Source organism: Phascolarctos cinereus, unplaced genomic scaffold (genome assembly GCF_003287225.1).
Source record: "Phascolarctos cinereus isolate Bilbo 61053 unplaced genomic scaffold, phaCin_HiC Scaffold_3;HRSCAF=262, whole genome shotgun sequence".
Lineage (NCBI taxonomy): Eukaryota > Metazoa > Chordata > Mammalia > Diprotodontia > Phascolarctidae > Phascolarctos > Phascolarctos cinereus.
The window spans coordinates 254930357-254949933 of NW_027555736.1; the positions used below are offsets into that span (position 1 = coordinate 254930357).

The following is a 19577-nucleotide window of genomic DNA, read 5'->3' on the forward strand; positions in this document are numbered from 1 at the left end:
TAATGTAAAGTATGAGACACTGAGTCCTGATGTGAATTTCTTAAACATGATGACTGGCCATGGTTCCAATTTTGAGTTTGTAAAAATGATCAGGGTTATAAGGATTAGAAATGGTAATTTAAAATTGTGCTAAGGTCACTTTTGTAGGAGGGTGGATAGAAAGCTGTTTCCTGCAAGAAGACAAGAAGAAGAAATGCTGAGATGCTGTGCTGGAGGTGGCTGGAACAAATACCAATGACCAACCGGAGGACTTCTTCCCTGCCAGACAGCTGTATAGGAAAAGGCTTTTTGAATCTTAAAGGGACAATTGCAATATTGTTTTCTTTTGGGTCTCTATATGTGCATTTAAAAAGGGGACTGCCCCTTTGATTTGTCAATGCGTAGATCGATCCTTCCCATATTTTAAAGGGGTGATGATTAAGGGAAGAATTCAGATGAGAAAAAAGAGTAAGGAAGTAAAGGAGGCAACAAAGAAGACATGATAGACAAATTTTATGGCTAGTCAAGGATTCTGTCTCAAAATTACTTCAATTAGAAGTTAGGGCAGAGGGATCCAAGAAAATAATGATACAGAATCAGGTCAGATGGGTCAGAGATACAGGATGAGATAGTGAAGGGAATGTGGGGAGTGGTGTGAGTGGTTTTCAATGAGCCAAAGAGAGGAGGAATTGAATGAAATGTGGTGAAAACCCCTCAAAAAATCTAAACTCAAAATACAGGCCTTTTGCCCAACTGTGTGAACAAATGGTTGTATCGCATCTGCACGGGACCCTGGGGGGGAGTGGGAACAGGAATTTTGCAGGGATTTACAGAATTCGAACATTTCAAGATAACCAAGTTTGTTTGTTTGTCACTATCTCCGGGAAGATTTACCTTCAAGCCTTGGGGGGTGGGGAGATGAACTGTTGGGGAGGGCCTTATAAAAACCTGCCGTATCTATGTTCAGGTAGCCCTGACACTGAGAGGTTTTTCAGTGCGGGTCACCCTTTCTCGTGAGATTGTAATAGAAAGTCCTTTCTGTCTTCTACCTGGAGAAGCCTCTGAATTTATTGGAAATAAGGATAGCTGTCCCACACAACCCCTCTTTTGTCTGATTCTCATAAGAGCTTCACCTGATGTTTTCCTTACCCTTTTCTCATGTTTGAAAATACTTGTCTTCTCATCCATCCTAATTCTGGAAAGGGAATTCTGTTCCCTTTTTCCTTTAGTCTATGCAAGTATATTCTTTTCATTCTCCCTTATTTTTCCCTTCTAAAAACAGTCTAAACAGAACCAATCCAACCCTAAGTTCCTCTGTTTTTCTTTTCAACTCCTTCAATGTCCCTTGAAGACAATGCAATTCTGAAGAGGGGCTTGTGTGTTCTCTTCAATTAATATGTTAGTATTAAATGAGGTCCCATTAATTGCTCCAATACATCTACATGTTGCAGGGCAAGTTTTTACTTGGTTGTAAATCAGTATCTCTTGCCTTTTGGATATGGATATTCCATAATCTTCTGGTTTTTAACAGATGCTGCCAGTTCATGTATTTTGGTTCTATGGCTCTTAAATTGCCTCTTTCTGAATGCTTGAAGTATATTCTCTTTGATGTAGGAGCTCTCAGTTTTGGCTATGATATCACTTTCTTTCAAGAGGTTCTCAGTGGATTTTTTCCATCTTCATCTTGCCTTCTGGTTCTGATAAATCTGGGTAGTTTTCATTTGTGATTTCTTGAAATACAATGTTTGTCTTGATCATTATTCAATCTGGAGCAAATTTCAGGTTTTTGCAGGAGTGAAGAGGTAGGTATGTGAGTGCCAGATGTTTCTTTGCCTCTCCCCAGGCTTTCAACCTGGATCCCTGACCTCTGTCTCTCTACCACCTTCCTAATTCTCCTTCCCTCTCACTCTGGGGCTTATTTTCAACAGCAATTGTACTCACTGGATCAAATTTTCTGTTCACTATTGCTAATTTAAAAGTCAAACAAGTTGATTCTTTTAAGTAGAATTTAGCTATAAAGTAATTGATTTCCACAAAATCTGATCATACTTCTCTCAGTAAAAATGAAACAAAAACTGTCCTCAATACAGCTATGATGTTACCAAATCAAGGTGACTCATGTGCACATCCTTCCATAGGTTAATAACAGCTAGCATTCATATGGTATTTTCAGGTTTGTAAAACACTTTACATGTCATCCCATTTGATCCTTACAACAACATTGTGAAGTAGGTGCTATTATTATCCTCTTTTTACAGATGAGGAAACTGAAGCATTGGGGATGGCAGTGAAATGACTTGCCCAAAGTCACACAGCTAATGTAAAAGGCAGGATTAGAATTCAGGTCTTCCTAACTCCAGGTACTGCCTCAATCCACTTTACTACCTAACTGCTTCTCTACTTAAATTATTACAACTAGTAAAAGCTGAAGGAAAAGGGAGGTCTTTGCAGTGAAACCATTTTATGTTTGATACCAGGACAGATTTCCTGATGGAGAGTTAGCCTAAAGTGGAATGAACTACCTGGCGAGATGGTGGGTTTATCTTCCTTGGGAGGTCTTCCAGGAGATGCTGGATAACACGTCAGATATGTTATAATGTGGATTCCTTCTCTAGTATTGGCTGGACCAGATAGCTGCTGAAGTCCTTCCAACTCTCAAACTGTGATGCCAACAAAGTGTTATCCAGCCCTTGCTTGAAGACACCCTGGCCCTGAGACTTTAATTGTAAGAAGGAAGTTTTGCCTGAAATAATGCCTAATCTGCTCCCTCCTCCTCTCCTGCTCCTGGTTCTGCCCTCTAGGCCCAAGAAGAGGAAGGTGATCCATCCAGGTGATAGCCCTTTGGAAAGAGCTCCCAAGCCTTCCCTTCCCCAGACTATAGATCTTTCAGGAGAAATAGGCTAATCCGCATGATTTTCCCATGTGTCCCCTGCCCAGGTGTCTCACTGAAAAACTCCAATCCCATCTGTCTCTTTTGGTTCCAACCTCATTTTCCAAGTGCTTCTCAGTTCCTCCCCTTCACCAGTTCCAATCTCTCCTATCTCTGGAATCTTGGGGCAGCTGGGGGAGATTCCTGGCAAGTGAAGAAGAGCAAACACCATTTCTATCAAATATTTAATTAGGTCAGTCAGTACAGGCCACCCTGGAGGGGGATGGGTGTAAGCCTCCTGGCATAATTTGTGGGGTACAGGGACCTGAAGAGGCCCAACCCTGCTCCTTCCAGGTATTGCAATGATCCCCACATGGCCACAGATAGTCACGGAAGGAAGAGGAATATAGGAAGGAGGAGAGAAAGGGGGCATGATAGCCATTCCAGATATGGGGTAGGGATGGGAGTTGGGGGGTGGAGATAAAAGCCCAGAGCTCTAGCAAAAAGAAACCCACTGGGAGAGCTCACCTTCTGCCTGGCAGGTAGATGCAGTAATATTTAGAAGCCTAACCCAGAGACCCCACAGAAACAGGAACAGCACAAATACAAGATTGTCCTTCTATCAGGCCCCTGGCCTCAGGCAGTGAGCTGTTTCTACAGCCCTCCATCTTCCTAGAAGCCTGGGTAAAAAGCCCCCATCCCAACAGCCTTGACCTTGCTAGCATTGGTTCAGGATTATATATTAAGAGCCTGGACTAAGAAGCAAAGAGAGGGACTTGGCTGCTGTGCATCAGAGAAGCCAGTAGCTGAGGTAGGCACGGCCCCAGCTATTGCCTCTAAGCTCTAACCACAGGACTACACCATCTCTTACATAAATCTGACTGCGTCTGTGACGTTTACATGGAAGGAAGGCAGGTCTAAGCAGCCGCAACTGAGGGGCCTTGGGAAAGGAAATCAGAAGCTGAGATCTGCTCTACTTCCCCAAGGGAATGAGGGACTGGCAGAACAAGGAGAATTGTAAGAATGATAGTTAGCTTGAAGGTTTGCAAAGCCATTTACATACATTATCTTGTTTGCTCCTCACAACAACCCTATGAGGTAGGTGGTGTTGTGATCCTCATTTTACAGATGAGGAAACTAAGGCCCAGAGAGATGAAGGGAAATGCCCAGCTCCTTACATAGGTGGTAAGTGTCTTTACGCATGATTTAAATACAGGTCTTTCTTCCTGATTCCAAGCCCCAAACTCAATCCATTAAGTCACCTAGCTGCCCGGAACCAAAGGAAGAACAGAAAGGGAGAAGGTGGATGGGCCTTAGAAGCAGCCAGGTCTTGGTCTAATTCAGCTAGCCTCAGCCAGACCTAACTCCCCGAGGAACCCATCAGACCCCAAAGAAAGAACGAGGCATGAAATCTGAGAGGATGGGGGGGAGGGGAAGTGGGGCATGAGGTGGGGGAGGGGTGTGGGGGAAATGGGGAGTGTCTGGGAGGAGAGGAGAGGGTCTCTTCTGGCTAACAGCTCCCTCCAGGGATGAGGAAGGAGTCCACAGGGTCACTGGAAGGGTGAGATCTTCAGGGGAATCATGATATGAGACTCCATGCTCTGTACCAGAGGGACTGTACAGCATACATTCTAGTCCCAGCCCCTTTTCCTCCAGGCAACATTTCAAGTTTCCTCCCGGGACTGCAGGTCTTCATAGGCCCAGAGACGGTGGACCACATAGAGCTCTCCAATCTGGGAGAAGAAGCCATCCACGGCTTCCTGGTTTTCCTGATGGTACTTGATCTTGGACCCAGTTGTTTCCCCACTCAGTCAGGGTCCCTGGCTTCAGCTTGCAAGCTCTTAGTTCGTAAATGTTGGGGCCCTCACGAGGCTCAGGCTCATTCCAGAAACTGAATTCCAAAAGCAGCCAGCTTTTCCTGGACAGCAGCATCTTACTCCTTTCCTTCTGGAACTCCAGGTACTCCTTGTTTCGCTTGAGTTTGTTCATGCAGTCCATGAGGGCAGGGTAGCCCCCGAGAATCGCCACAAGGTACTGCCTGGTCCTGCTCCCCATACCAGGTATTCCAGTTTCTCACCAATGCACAAGGATAGTCTGGGTCTAGATGAAGCTGAGGGAGCACCGCTTCCATCAGGCTGTTGTAGGCATCCAGGCCTCTGCCTTCAAGTTGTGAAATTGAATTTTGTACAGGTTGCTGGTCTCCTTCTTTGACAGGAGGGTGGAATGAGCATCCTTCCGGGGATCCACTTTGTGGACAAAGAGGGAACAAAACCATCTGCTTTCACTATCTTTCGAGTAGGCCCTCGGCCCTGACCCAGGTGCAGCTCTGTTGAAGTGGACGGGTCTGGAGGGGCAGACTGCGGAGTGCGCTCACCGAGATGCTGCACACCCCTGCAGCCATCTTCTGGTGGTGGCAGCAGCAGAGGGCCCTAGATGTAAAAAATTTTAAATAAAATATTAGCAAATAGATTACAGCAACTTATCACAAGACTATGACCAGGTAGGATTTATACCAGGAATGTAGGGCTGGTTCAATATTAGGAAAACTATCAGCATAATTTATTATATGGACAACAAAATTAACAGGAACCACATGATCATCTCATAGATGCAGAAAAAGGTTTTGACAAAATACAACACCCATTCCTATTAAAAACACGAGAGAGCATAGAAATAAATGGGGTCTTCCTTAAAGTAATGAATAGTATCTACCTAAAACCTTCAGCAAGCATCATATGTAATGGGGACAAGTTAGAAACATTTCCAGTAAGATTGGGGGTGAAACAAGGATGTCCATTATACCACTGTTGTTCAATATCATACTGGAAATGTTAGCTTTAGCAATAAGAGAAGAAAAAGAAATTTAAAGTATTAGATTACTCAAAGAAACTAAGCTATCACTCTTTGCAGATGATAGGATGATATACTTAGAGAATCAAGTGAGAAACGACTTGAAATAATAAACTTTAGCAAAGTTGCAGATTATAAAATAAATCCACATAAATCCATTTAAAGTTATTGTAGACATTATAAAATATTTGGGAGTCTACCTACCTAAACAAATGCAGGAACTATTTGAATACAATTACAAAACATTTTTCACACAAATAAAGTCAGATCTAAATAACTGAAAAAAGTATGTTGCTCATGGTTAGGCTGAGCTAATATAAGAAAAAAGACAATTTTATCTAAGCTGATTTACTTATTCAATGCCATATCAATCAAACAACCAAAAATTATTTTATTGAGTTGGAAAAAATAATAAAAAGATTCATTTGGAATAAGAAAAGGTCCAGAATGTCAACGAACTAATGAAAAGAAATGCAGGGGAAGGTGGCCTAACCATTCCAGATCTTACATTGTATTATAAAGCAGCAATAAAACTTCTTGGTACTGGCTGAGAAATAGAATGGTGGATCAGTGGAAATACATTAAGTATGCAAGACACAGCAGTCCATGACTATAGTAATCTATTATTTGATAAACCCAAACACCCCAGCTTCTGGGGTAAGAAGTTACTCAGACAAAAACTGCTGGGAAAACTGGAAAAGAGTATGGCAGAAACTAGGCATAGACCAAAATCTTACACCATATACCAAAATAAAATCAAAATAGGCTCATGATTTAGATATAAAGGCTTACACTATAAGCAAACTGGGAGATTAAGGAATAGTTTACCTATCACATTTCTGGAGAACAGAAGGATTCATGAGCAAAGAGGGAAAGAGAACATTACAAAAAGCAAAATGGATAGCTTTGATTACATTAAATTGAAAAAGTTTTTGCACAAACAAAGCCAATGCAACCAAGATTAGAAGGAAGGTAGAAAATTGGTGGCAAAGAATTGGAAATTGAGAGGATACCCATCAATTGGGGAATCGCTGAACAAGTTTTGGTATATGAATGTAATGGAATACTATTGTGCTGTAAGAAATGATGAACAGGGCGACTTCAGAAAAATCTGGAAACACTTGTATGGTCAGATGCTGAGTGAAGTGAGCAGAACCAGGAAAACGTTGTACACAGTAACAGCCATGTTGTGCGATGATGACTATTGATAGACTTAACCTTTTCAGCAATACGAGGATCTAAGACATCTCCGAAGTCCTTATGATGGAAAACGCTATCCAAAAAGAAGTATGGAATTTGAATGTAGATCGAAACATACTACTTGCAATTTTTTTTTCTTCTTTTGTGTTTTGTTTCCTCTTTCTTGTGGTCCCACCTATTACTCTAATTCTTAACTACAACATCACTGATGTGAAAATATGTTTAATAGGAATATATATGTATAGCCTATATGAGATTATGTGCTGTCTTGGGGAGAAAGGTGAGGAGGGAGGAGGAGAAAATTTAAAAGTTAAAAGCTTATGGAACTGATTGTTGATAATTCAAAATAAATTAATTAAATATGAAAAAAATTTCCTACAAAATTGATCTTAACACAATTTTAAATTACCTTGACAATAACCAGGTCAAAAAGTGCAAGTTAACTCAACCTTTATGTCTCTAATATTATAAAATCAAAATTGGAATCTTGACCAAGTGTCATGTTTAAAAACTTAAACATAAACAGGAAAATTAGAACCCAGTTTTTATACTTCACAACTTCAATTCATTCCCACATCAGGAAGATAAGATTCCACTAAGGGATTAATAACAGAACACTGTTTATAAAAAGGTGGACTCCAATACATACATCTTATATTGAGTGATCAATTTTAAAACAGCACATATCAATAAGACAATTCCAGCTTCTAGTAACATTCAAATAAATGACCCCTAATTAAAGTGGGAGATTCCTTTAAGGCATTTACAAGAATATTTGATTTAACCAAATAATTTTAACAGAAACTTCCCTTTAAATATAGCCAAAACTTTGAAGTTTATGATTTCTTAAATTACAGTACTTCAAAAATTTTACAATACATTGTTTTCCTCTTTTTCTCCGACAGTACAATTCTTAATTTAACACCTAGATTGTAAGATAAATTGCTTTTCTAACAACATAGGTGATACAACTGTTTACCAAATTGTATAACATAGAAATGGAACAATACCCTGCACATTATAATGTATTTACCACTTGAAACAACCCTTGATCAATTTAGATAAATTAATTTCTAAATGACTTTGCACAGAGAATCACTCATCTCATCATTAATATGTTGAAACTACAACCTAAAACTACCTTATATATTTTCATAATACCCAAGATTTCAAATGAAAAAATCTGCTCTCACAGTAAATATCAGCATTATTATTATTATTTGATTATAACCAAATATACTTCATTATTTAACAGTTTTCAAAAAGATTTCATCACATCCCTTTCTTTTTAAAAGCCCCAATTCATATGCAACAAAATCTAGATGAAAAATTGAGAAATACAGTAATAACACAAAAAATAAACTTCAGATGATATCAGTTGCATTTTCAGATTATCACATAAAGAAATTATTGACCTCATTACTTTTGGTAAATTTAAACTACTTCAAAGTTATCAGGTATGGAACAATTGCATTAAGTTGGAGAGATAATAACAACGTTGTCTGATATATACCAGCTATTTTACAATCATGTAATCCCTGTGTTATCAATGGCCTCAAAGATCGGCAAGATTGGAGAGTTGCTGGGACAAGCTGCCTCTGCCCACTACTTCCCCAGTTGCAAGCCAGCCAAGAGTCGAATTAACAAGATACAGCTCTTTTAGAGATGCAGGCTACAGCTCTTTTATAATGAAGGATTAAGTTGCCTTATTCAATTCTTCCAAGAATAGGAAGCACTCCCTCCCAAGGAGGAAGCACGCTGAGCACAGAAGCTGGAGGAAGCTTTATACTATTAGTGTGGTCCCCTTACCTCTCCCCAAACAGCTTTTATAATGTTACTATGCATTTTAAGGAAATCACTGAAATCCTAAAGCGATCACATTAAAACACAGAAAAACTCTTACTTTTGCAATTTTAAACACATTGCCTTGATATCAGATATATTGGCAGGAGGCATAAAAAGAGAGTAATTTAAACTCTAAGCTTTGGGATCTGATTAAACCTTAATTCAAATTCTTCTCAGCCCCTTACCTCTCTTGGCTTGCCATCTTGGGCAGCATGCTCCAAATCCTTACCAGTATCTCCTTCCTCTTTGATTCTAATCTCAATCTTTTCCACTGTTCTTTCTCTAAGTACAGACTTTAGAAGTTACTGAGAATGTTTCTGGGAAACAGACAGAAGAACAGCTAAACATACAGACAGACAAACATCTTAACATATAGAAAGACAACATATGCACCGTTCTAATTCTAACACTGACTATCAAAAGAAACTCATGGGTCCCAAGGTATTTCCTCCTCTTTCCCCTTCACCAGTAAAAATTTTTATCCCTGTGCTTCTTTCCTTCCAGCAGGAAACATAGTCTGACTCCCCCCTGCTAATAGGGGTTTTCATGATCTGGGATTGTTCCACTACTCCAATTTGCTAGCATCCTCCCCAGTGGACTGTCTCAGGGAATTGTGGGGAGGGTCCTCCTTCCCCTCCACAGGTACCTTCCTTTTCGAACCCTGGCCTCTCATCCTTCGGATTTGCTTCTGAACGTCCCTTCTAGGACTGGTCTTACCTAAGATGGGCCCAACCCACAGAGAAGTTCTTTGTGCCACCAATGTTTCTGACCTTGCTTGAGATCTGAACTTGAGTGGTCCCCTAGCCAGCTTCTTCTTCCTGGATTTGTTCAATCACTCCATTCCGCAAATAGTGAAGTCTCAAGTCTCATGTGTAGCTTGGGGAAGCCAGAGAGAAAAGCAAAGGACCTCCAAAAATGGGCAGGAGTGCCCTTCCTCCACTTACCCCTCAAGTGATCACTCAGGGGCCTCAGGAGTATATTGGACAATTCCTCACGTTGTTATCAGTGGCCTCCAGGACCGGCAGGATTTACAGCTCCTTCAGAGTGAAGGAAGAAGGCTTCCAGGAGCCAAGATGGTGGAGTGAAAAGGTAGTCCCTCTCACCCTCTGCTATCAACCTCTGAAAACCCAGAAAATATTATCCCAGAAAAAACCCTGGAACAGCTGAACCAGAAGAAAGACAGGGCAGCAGTGCAGTAGACCAGGCAGCTTGAGGGATTAAAGGGAAAAGCTCTTCTTACCAGGGGGAAGGGGAGCAGTATGGAACGGGAGGGGTCCCAGCCAGCTAGCAGAAAGCCTCACTTTACCACACCAGGAGGAGATCCTGGTGCCTTGGCATTCTACAGCAAACAGATCTCCCAGTGTCTCAGAAAAAATAAAGGAAGCAGCACTACAAAGGGCCCCAGGCAGATAAACACCCTGCAGCATTCATCTGAAAGGAATGAAGAAAGCAACCTAGAGTCTACCTAAAGTTACAGCCTTGCTGATTCCAGCCCAAGACTAGGTAAACTGTCAGAACCCTACAGCCTCCAACTGCCAATGAGGAGGAAATCCTGAAGCCCAGGTGGTAGAGCAGGCAAACACCAATACCTGGATCTCCAAGTGCTTCAGTGAGGGCAGGGGAACTGGTGGAAACCAGCTCAGAAAACCACCAGGTGCCTCGGCATTCTACAGCAAAGGAGCCTCCCAGTGCCTCAGTAGATGTAAGGGAGGCAGTACTGCAAGGGGCCCCAGGCAGATAAACACCCTGCAGCACCCAGCTAAAAGGAGCTGAAGAATGCTAAAGGAAAGGAAAAGCAGGCAACCTAGAATTGCCTGAAAGTTCCAGTCTTGTTGATTCCAGCCCAATGCCAGGTAAGTTGCCAGAACCCTACAGCCTCCAATTGCCAACATAAGAGGCCCCAGCACACAAAGCCAGTGACCAAGACCTAGGCTCCAACACATAAAGCTTGGGTCAGTGCCTTCTGCTCTCCAGGAGGACAGCTTAATCTCTTTAAAAGCCAAGGAATAAAGAGACACCATCAATAGAAAGAAACATACCATAGATTCATATTATGAGAAGAGTGAAGATCAGAGTGAAGGAAGAAATTCCTTTATTCAATTCTCATGAGAATCAGGTACACTCCCTTTCAAGGAGGAAGCACACAGAGCACAGAAGTTAGAGAGAGCTTTATACTATTAGTCTGTTCCCCTTACCCCTCCCTCCAAACTTGGATAGACCTGAGCTATGATCAAAAGTTTCACAATTGGTTAGGTCCAGAATTCCATATTCGAATGAGAGAAACCACAATCTGGGTTACAGTTGGTAGAAATAAAAATCTAATTCTTTAATTAATATGCATGAGGCTTGCTGAACCTGTGTAGTAGCAGATTCTTATACCAGAACATTGATCCAAAATTGGCTTGGGTTGGTTTGGGACCTTGGCTGCAAAAACAGGAACCCTGCTGTCAAGTTAACCTAGCTTAACTGGCTCGAGGAATGTCACTCCCCCCTCATTCTGGCATTCTGTTATGTACATTATACAGAAACAGTTAGCCATTCAGCATCTTTCTTGTTTTTTTTTCAACCTATTCAGGAACCTAATAATTCAGCATTTCTCACACCTACAACCTCCCTGGGAAATGAGTTCAGAGGTCAACCATATTTAACTTTTCTAAAATTTTATTCACCTCTTTAACTGTATGTATGTGTGTGTGTGCATGTGTGTATTATATCAAATAATATTGGGGAAAGTGGGATCCTTGATTTGCCCTATATTTATTGGAGAAAGTTCTAGTGTATCCCCAATGCATATGATGCTTTCTTTTGGTTTTATTAGAAGCTTTTTATGATATTAAAGAAAATCCTTTGTCTATACTTTGCAAGAGGTGTTTTTTTTTTTTGTAAATGAATGTTGAATTTTGGCAAATGCTTTTTTGCATCCATTGAGATAATTATTTGGTTTTGTAGGTATTTGTTTTATCAGTAATTACATTAATTATTTTCCTAATGTTGAACCATTTTTGCACCCCTGGTATAAATCTCACTTGTCATAATGAATGATTTCTTGGGTAATTCATTGTAATATGTTTGACAGGACCTTGTTTAAATTTTTGGATTGGTATTCATTAAAGATACTGAGAGTTTTCCTTGTGTGCTTTTTCCTTGCTTAGTTTAAATATTAGGACTATATTTAACTCATAAAATATTTTAGATATTGTCCTTTCTCAATTTTTGAGAATAATTTATGTAGCATGGGTACTAATTACCCTTTAGTGCACAGTACTAATGAGTGCTACTAAGGGAGAAGTAGATTGCATCACAGTTAGCATTGGTGCTGTGCACTCATTTCTCATCACTTTTAAAGAGAAGTGGGAAACAAACAGAATAGGATAGAGTGAAACAATCAAAATTGTGATACAAATGAGATGAATTGACATAAAATGGAAGAAGATAACAGAGTAGATTAGAAAGCAGAATACAACATTATAATCTTTACAAGAAACATATTTGAAACATAAAAATTCAAATGGTGTTGAAATAAAAAGTATTTTGCTTTAGCTATAGTAAAATAGAGCAGATGTATTAATCATTTCAGATAAGTAACAGCAAAAGTAGACAACCGGGAGAGAAAAATAAGAATACTACAAAAGAGATAAAATGGGAAGGGAAAAGGAGAAAGGGAATCAATTTCATATTGGTTAAGAAATAGAAAACTTTAGCAGAGTAGTTCTACAATATTCAGAAGCATTAGACTGTTGCTTAATGCTTAATAAAACCAAAACCTCCAGCTATTGGACTAAGAATTTACTGGAGAGCAGTCTGATAGTAATTAAATAAACATCCACATCTCAGACCATATACTAAGATAAAGATTGATATGGGCACATGACTTAGACATAAAAGGTGATATAATAAATCAGTAATAAAGAATACTTTTTAGGTTTCAACCAGTATTTGTAAGATTGGCAAAGTTGACTAAAAACTTAAATAACAAATATTGGAAGGGCTGTGGGAAAACAGGTGCATTAACACACTGTTGGTGGAACTGTGAGCTGGTACAGATACGAAATTTGGAATTACATCACTAAACTTAGCTAATGATGCATATACTTTGCCTCATCAATATTGCTGCTAGCTCTTTAATCTCCAAACAGATTAAATAAAGAGGAAAAGGACAAGTATGAAAATAATATTTACAGCAGCTCTTTTTGCTGTGGCAAAGAAGTGAAAATTAAGAGTGTTTCCATTAATTGAGAAATGATTGAACAACTTATGGTATTGTATGCTATAGTATTGTAGTCATTTAGTCATTTCAGTTGTGTCTATGTTTGGTCTCACTTGTTTTTTTTTTTTTTTGGCAAAGATATTGGAGTCGTTTGCCATTCCTTCTACAACTCATTTGACAGATGAGGAAACTAAGGAAAACAGGGTTTAGTGATTTTCCCAGGGTCATACAGCCAGTAAATGTCTGGGGCCAAATTTGCACTCAGGTCTTCCTGACTCTAGGCCCAGCAGTCTATCCACTCTACCACCTAGCTGCCATATAATAAATATAGTATAGTATAACATAATACAGTATAATACAATAAAATATACTATAGTCTATTATACTATGCTATACTATACTATATAGCACAGTACAATATAACATAAGACAGCATAGCATAAAATAACAACATAGCACAACATAGCATAATATAATATATAATAGAAATATTTAAATATGTGTAATATGGTTAATTATTGCATATATAGTAGAATATTGTTGTGCAATGAGAAATGATAAAATGAATGTTTTCAGAGAAACCTGGAAATTCTTTTATGAACTACTTAAAAGTGAGCCCAACCAGAGGAATGAGTTGTACAATGACAACAATATTGTAAAGATAAACAACTTTGAAAGACTTTAAAACTCTGATCAAAACAAAGACTAATCATAATTTCAGAAGATTTATGATATCCATAGTATCCATTTCCTGACAGAGAAGGTGCAAATTGAGACATATATTTTGTTAAACATATTTCCATATTAGTCGTGTTGTGAAAGAAGAATCAGAACAAAAGGGAAAAACCATAAGAAAGAAAAAAACAAAATACAACAAAAAAAGGGAAAATAGTATGTTTCAGTCTACATTCAGACTCCATAGTTCTTTCTCTAGCTGTGGATAGCATTTTCCATCATGAGTCTTTTGGAATTGTTTGAATCATTGCATTGCTCAGAAGAGTTAAGTCTAACAAAGTCATTGCACAATGTTTTGTTACTGTGTACAGTGTTCTCCTGGTTCTGCTCACTTCCCTTACCATCAGTTCATATAAGTCTCTTCAGGTTCTTCCAGAATCTGTTTGCTCATCATTTCTTGTAGTACAACAGTATTTCATTACATTTGTATGCCACAACTTGTTCAGCCATTCCCAATTGATGGACACCCCTTCAATTTCCAATTCTTTGCCACCACAGAAAGAGCTACTATAAATAGGTTTGTAGATGTGTATGCACATTTTTATAGATCATTGGGAATAGTTCCAAATTGCTCTCCAGATTAGTTCACAACTCCACCGACAATGCATTAGTGTTCCAATTTTCCCATACCTTTTCTATTTTCATTTTTCTACTTTGTCATCTTAGCCAATCTGACAGGTATGATGTGGTACCTCAGAGTTGTTTTAATTTGCACTTATCTAATCAATAGTGATTTAGAGCATTTTTAAATATGACTATAGATAGCTTTAATTTCTTCATCTGAAAACTGCCTATTCATATCCTTTGACCATTTGTTAATTAGGGAATGACTTGTATTCTTCTAAATTTGATTTAATTTTCTATATATTTTAGAAATGAGGCCCTTATCAGAGAAACTGGTTGTAAAAATTCTTCCCCAGTTTTCTGCTTCCCTCCTCCTCTTGGTGCATTGGCTTTCATTGTGCAAAAACATTCAACTTACTGTAATCAAAATTAAGCATTTTGAATTTCTTAATGTTCTCTATCTCTTATTTGGTCATACTTCTTCTCTTCTCCATAGTTCTGACAGGTAAACTATTCCTTGCTCTCCTGATTTGCTAATAGTTTCACTCTTTATGTCTAAATCATGTACCTATTTTGACCTTAACTTGGTATATGACATAAGATATTGGCCTATACCTAGTTTCTGCCATGCTGTTTTCCAGTTTTCCCAGCAGCTTTTGTCAAATAGATAGATCTTATCCCAGACATTGGAGTCTTTGGGTTTATCAAACAGTGATTACTGTAGTCATTGACTACTGTGTCTTGTGTACCTAACCTATTCCATTGATCTCTGTTTCTCTATTCTTATTATTCTATTATTATTTCTCATTACTCTATTTCTTAGCCAATACCTGTTAATTCTGTCAATGGAAGTGTTATAAACTGTGAAGAGCAGCAGATTTTTGAGTCATACCTGGAAAGGAAGCAGTGATTAAAAAGATTCAGTATGACTTCATATGGAATAGGTTATAGCAGACTAATTGCACTTAATTTTTGACAAGATTAAACTAGTACAGGGGGAGTCCTGTGGATATAGCTTTTCTACACTTTAACAAAACTTTTGATAAAAAATACTATTCTTGTGAAGAAGTTGAAAAGATATGGATAAGATGATAATATAGTCACATGGGTTCAGAGCTGGTTGGTTCAAAAAATAGTTGTGGGAGTGGGTGGAGCCAAGATGGCAGAGAGAAAGCAGGGACTCACCTGAGGTTTCTCCAAACCCTTCTGAAGATCTTTAAATAGTGCACTAAAACAAATCCTGGAGTGGAAGAAGGTGAAATGGACCCACTTCAAGACCCTGACTTTCTTTCCCTTATTGTGAAATTTCCATATTCTTTAAAAATGTTTTAAGACTTCTTTTATTTTTAATTTATGGAATAAAACAACCACTTCCATAACATAGTATAATAAAAAAATGATTGTACATGAAACTTCAAATTTATTATGTACAGCTTGCTATTCCTTTTAAATAAGTTTAAATAAACTTTTAAAAAGTTATCATGTAAATATCTTTTTTAATCCCCCACCTCAAGATGGCTATTAGACACAGATATGTATATTTGCAAAATCATTCTATACATCTATTTACCAGTTCTTTCTCTTATGCAAATAGTGTTTTCCTTTATATGCCTTTTGTAGTTAATCTGGGTATTTATAATAGTCCAAATGTTACTTTTTATGGGAACAATGACTTTGCTGTTCAATTCTTACAATTGTATTCCCTGGGGCTGCTTTTCTCCTTACCTCAACTTCTGACAGCAGAGCTGACTCTCCCTCTATTTAAAATAGAACTGGCTAGATTGCTTTTTTATATCAACCCAAGGGACATGGCTAATCTACACTTTACTCATGTGGCATGAGTTGTCTCATCATATGAGCAAGGACTCCAAATACTCTCAGGTTGATTAAAATTATTCATATTACCTAACAGAGTTAAAAATATGAAGATTTATTTAAATTTGCTTCACAAACAGTGAATGGGACACTCCTAAGTTTTGCAACCTTTAACAAATGTGAATAGGACACATAGGGTGATCATTTTATGCCTGAAATGGGAAAAATTTAAAAATATAAGACCCTTATACTAGTGTATCTGAAGCAATGATTTATGGACTCAGCACTAGAAGAATACCAATCTAAGCTTTTCTTTTCTTTAGTCATTGAACCCTGTTCACAACTCTGTTGTATTGTAAAATATTTTTAATTTGGTAAATAATAGAGTAAGAAGGAGCCACCTAAAATGAAATTACAATAACAGGGGAAAGAAAACAAATAGATGTGTCTCAGACTTCCTGCTTTATGATGAAGACTCCATAGCTATATTGATGGTTAAGAGAGGGATTATTGGGTTCTTGTTTTTTTTTTTTCTCCCCACTGAGTTGAGACCTTGGGGAAAAAAAAAGATGATCTTGGAAAGAATTCTATGTGTAGATCTCTAAAAGGATAAGGGCCATGAAATTATAAATTTCCTTTCTTAAAAAAAAAAAGAATGTGGAAGTAAGAATGGAAACATGTTTCTGAGTATACAATCAAATGTTCAGCAGGTGGCAGCAGAGTTAGATATTCTGGGTGATGAGAATGGTACTTGAGCTATGAGAATCATCTCATAGAAATCTGAGCCATACTTGCTCCATAAATCAGATTATCAGGTCAGTGTCACAGAGGATAACAATTTCTCTGTCCCATCAAATAGGATATGTCTCTGAGAAACAAGGTGTTTGTTGGAGGAGACTTGCAAATCTCTTATTGTGAATTGTGACTTCCATAACTAAATTTCTCCACCTAAGAGATTTAAAAAAGGTGTGTATCAAGGCAGTGAGTGAGAATAACTAAAATATGGGTAAACAATTTAGGTGAAATGTAATCCTAGGTAAAACGAGATGAAAAGTTGAGTTAGGAAGCAGTAGAGTGACAAGGATCAGGAAAACAAGGTATTTGTTGGAGGAGACTTGCAATTTTCTTATTGTGAACTATGACTTTCATATCTCAATTTCTTCACCTAGAAGAGTTAAAAAAGGAATATGAGCTATTCCTAGCAAGACAACAGGTGAGTATAACTGGGACTATGGGCAAACAAATTAGGTGAAATGTAATCCTAGGTAAAAGGAGACAAAAGTTGATTTATGAAGCAGTAGAGTACCAAGGATCAAGAAAAGAGACCCTGAGAAGAAAGTTATTCATAAAAGAGATTCAATCTGTTCTTCATTGAAAATGGAAGTTGTTTGAGGAGCTTTGACAATCAGAAATGGGACTAAGATTAATTAGAAGTTTATAAGAAGCACAGAAATGCCTACTACATGTGATCCAACTGTTTACAGTTATTGAAGCAATGTGGAGTGGTTGACATTGAGTAAAACCATCAGCTCTGGGAGTCTCAGTGTCACCAACATTCCCAGTCCTTTGGAACCAGCTCCAGGAGAACTTTCTCTCTGAAGTTCAGGAAAGCAACTTTTCATTGGGAGGAAGGTGTTCTTCCACTTTTTGAACAGATCAGGACATACAAATTGGGTCCCTCCCTACTAGTATGAAAAGCAGTCCCAAACCTGTACCTGTACCTCCTCTGGGAGATAAGCTCAAGCTCTTTGTGTCCTTTTACACAGAGGACTAACATGGAAACTCACCATAAAATTTAAGCTGAATTGGATTTTCCTCCTGATTATTTTCCAGGGTAGTTTTATGGAGAGTGAGGGACAATATGAAGTGGTGATCTAATATGACTATAGACTTTAATACAATGTCTCTGTTTTGCAGGTGTCCAATGTGATGTACAACTAATGGAGTCTAGGGGAGATGTGAAACAGCCTGGTGGATCTCTGCATCTGCCCTGCAAAGCTTCTGGATTTACTTTCAGTGACTACTACATGAGTCGGGTTTGCCAGGCTCCAGGGAAGGGACTGGAATGGGTTGCAAGCATTGGTAGTAGTACATACTATGCAGATTCTGTGAAAGGTTGATTCGCCATCTCCAGAGATGATGGCAACAGCATGTTATATCTACTGATGCCTTCCCTTAACACTGAGGATACAGCTGTGTATTACTGTGAAGAGACACAGTAAGGAAAAGGAATGTGAGACCAAACAGAAACTTCCCTGTAGAGGGCCAGGCCTGGTGAGTTGGAGGGCTTAGGCCTGCATGGGTCTCACCTGTAGATTGTACTAAGCCCACAGCTGTGAAACTCAGGATGTCGACTTACCACCCCCCTGTTCCATCTCTTGAGAACAGGATGCAGGAAGGGAGGAAACGGAAAGGGTACAGGACAGGATGCAGGACAGAAAGTAACAGACAAGGTACAAGGAAGTCAGGAAATCACTTAATTAGGTTTTTGCTTTTCATGGAAAATAATGTTACTATTGCTTGATCCAGTACTATAGAAGCCTGAGCCCTCAGATCAATACACGAAGATTGTTCTTCACATCTTCCACCTGGCCCGTGATTCTTTCTCTCTTCACACTCTGCTGGCATCAGACCATGGCCAGGGAAGTAGGCGCTCCTGGCACTTCCCTTGCCGGTGGTGAGGTGACAGTGAGGCCAGAATGGGATTGAGCTCATGAGGTACACAGTACAAGATGTCTAGATCCACTAACAGGTGTAGAGTGAATCAGAACCATTTCTATTTGTGGCTTTTGTTGTTTTTTTTTTTCTATTCCAGGAGAAAGTAACTTTTCCAGCAACTAGCTATCATTCTCAATGCCTCACTCTCACTCCTGCTGCTACCTCATATTTAATTGGTAGTTATGTCCTATCCATTCTTCTTTTGTCACATATCTATCATACTCTCCCTTCTCTGCTCAGGTACTGTGACCACTCTGAGGTCAGTCTTTACCAACTCACACCTAGGCTATTATGCTAGCCTGCTGGTTGTTCTCCCAGTTTTACTCTCTTCACTACAATCCACATTAAACTCAGCTATTAAAATTATCTTCCTAAAACATAGGTCTGACCATTTTCTCCGAATTCTGCTGACTTCAGGATAAAATATAAAATCCTATTTGACTTTCAAATTCTTTCATAGCATGGCTCCTTCCTGTCTAACTCTACCTTACTCCCTTCCACACACTCATCAGTCCAATGACACTGACCAGCTTGCTGTTCCTTTCAAAAGAGATTCCATCTCTCTGCTATGTGTGTTTTCACTAGCTGGAATTCTTTTCCTCCTCATCCCTGCCTCCTGGCTCCCTTGACCTCCTTCATATCTCACCTAAAATCCAACTACATGTAAAGACAGTTTTCAACATTCATTTTTATAAGATTTTGAGTTCCAAATTTTTCTCCCTCTCCCCCTTCAGATTCCAGTAAGGGATCTTATATAGGTTATACAGGTACAATCATGTTAAACATATTTTCACA

General features: G+C 38.8%; 1 long non-coding RNA gene and 1 pseudogene across 1 annotated transcript in view; one reads left to right on the top strand and one right to left on the bottom strand.

Annotated features, from left to right (window-relative positions):
* Positions 1–18102, top strand: part of LOC110203681 (uncharacterized) — a 261878-nt gene extending 243776 nt beyond the window's left edge. The window contains exon 3 of the long non-coding RNA XR_013485485.1: positions 18063–18102. This is a non-coding gene — a long non-coding RNA (uncharacterized LOC110203681). The remainder of the gene's footprint in view (positions 1–18062) is intronic.
* Positions 4399–5249, bottom strand: LOC110203239 (protein NipSnap homolog 1 pseudogene; annotated as a pseudogene).
* Positions 18103–19577: the final 1475 nt, after the last annotated feature.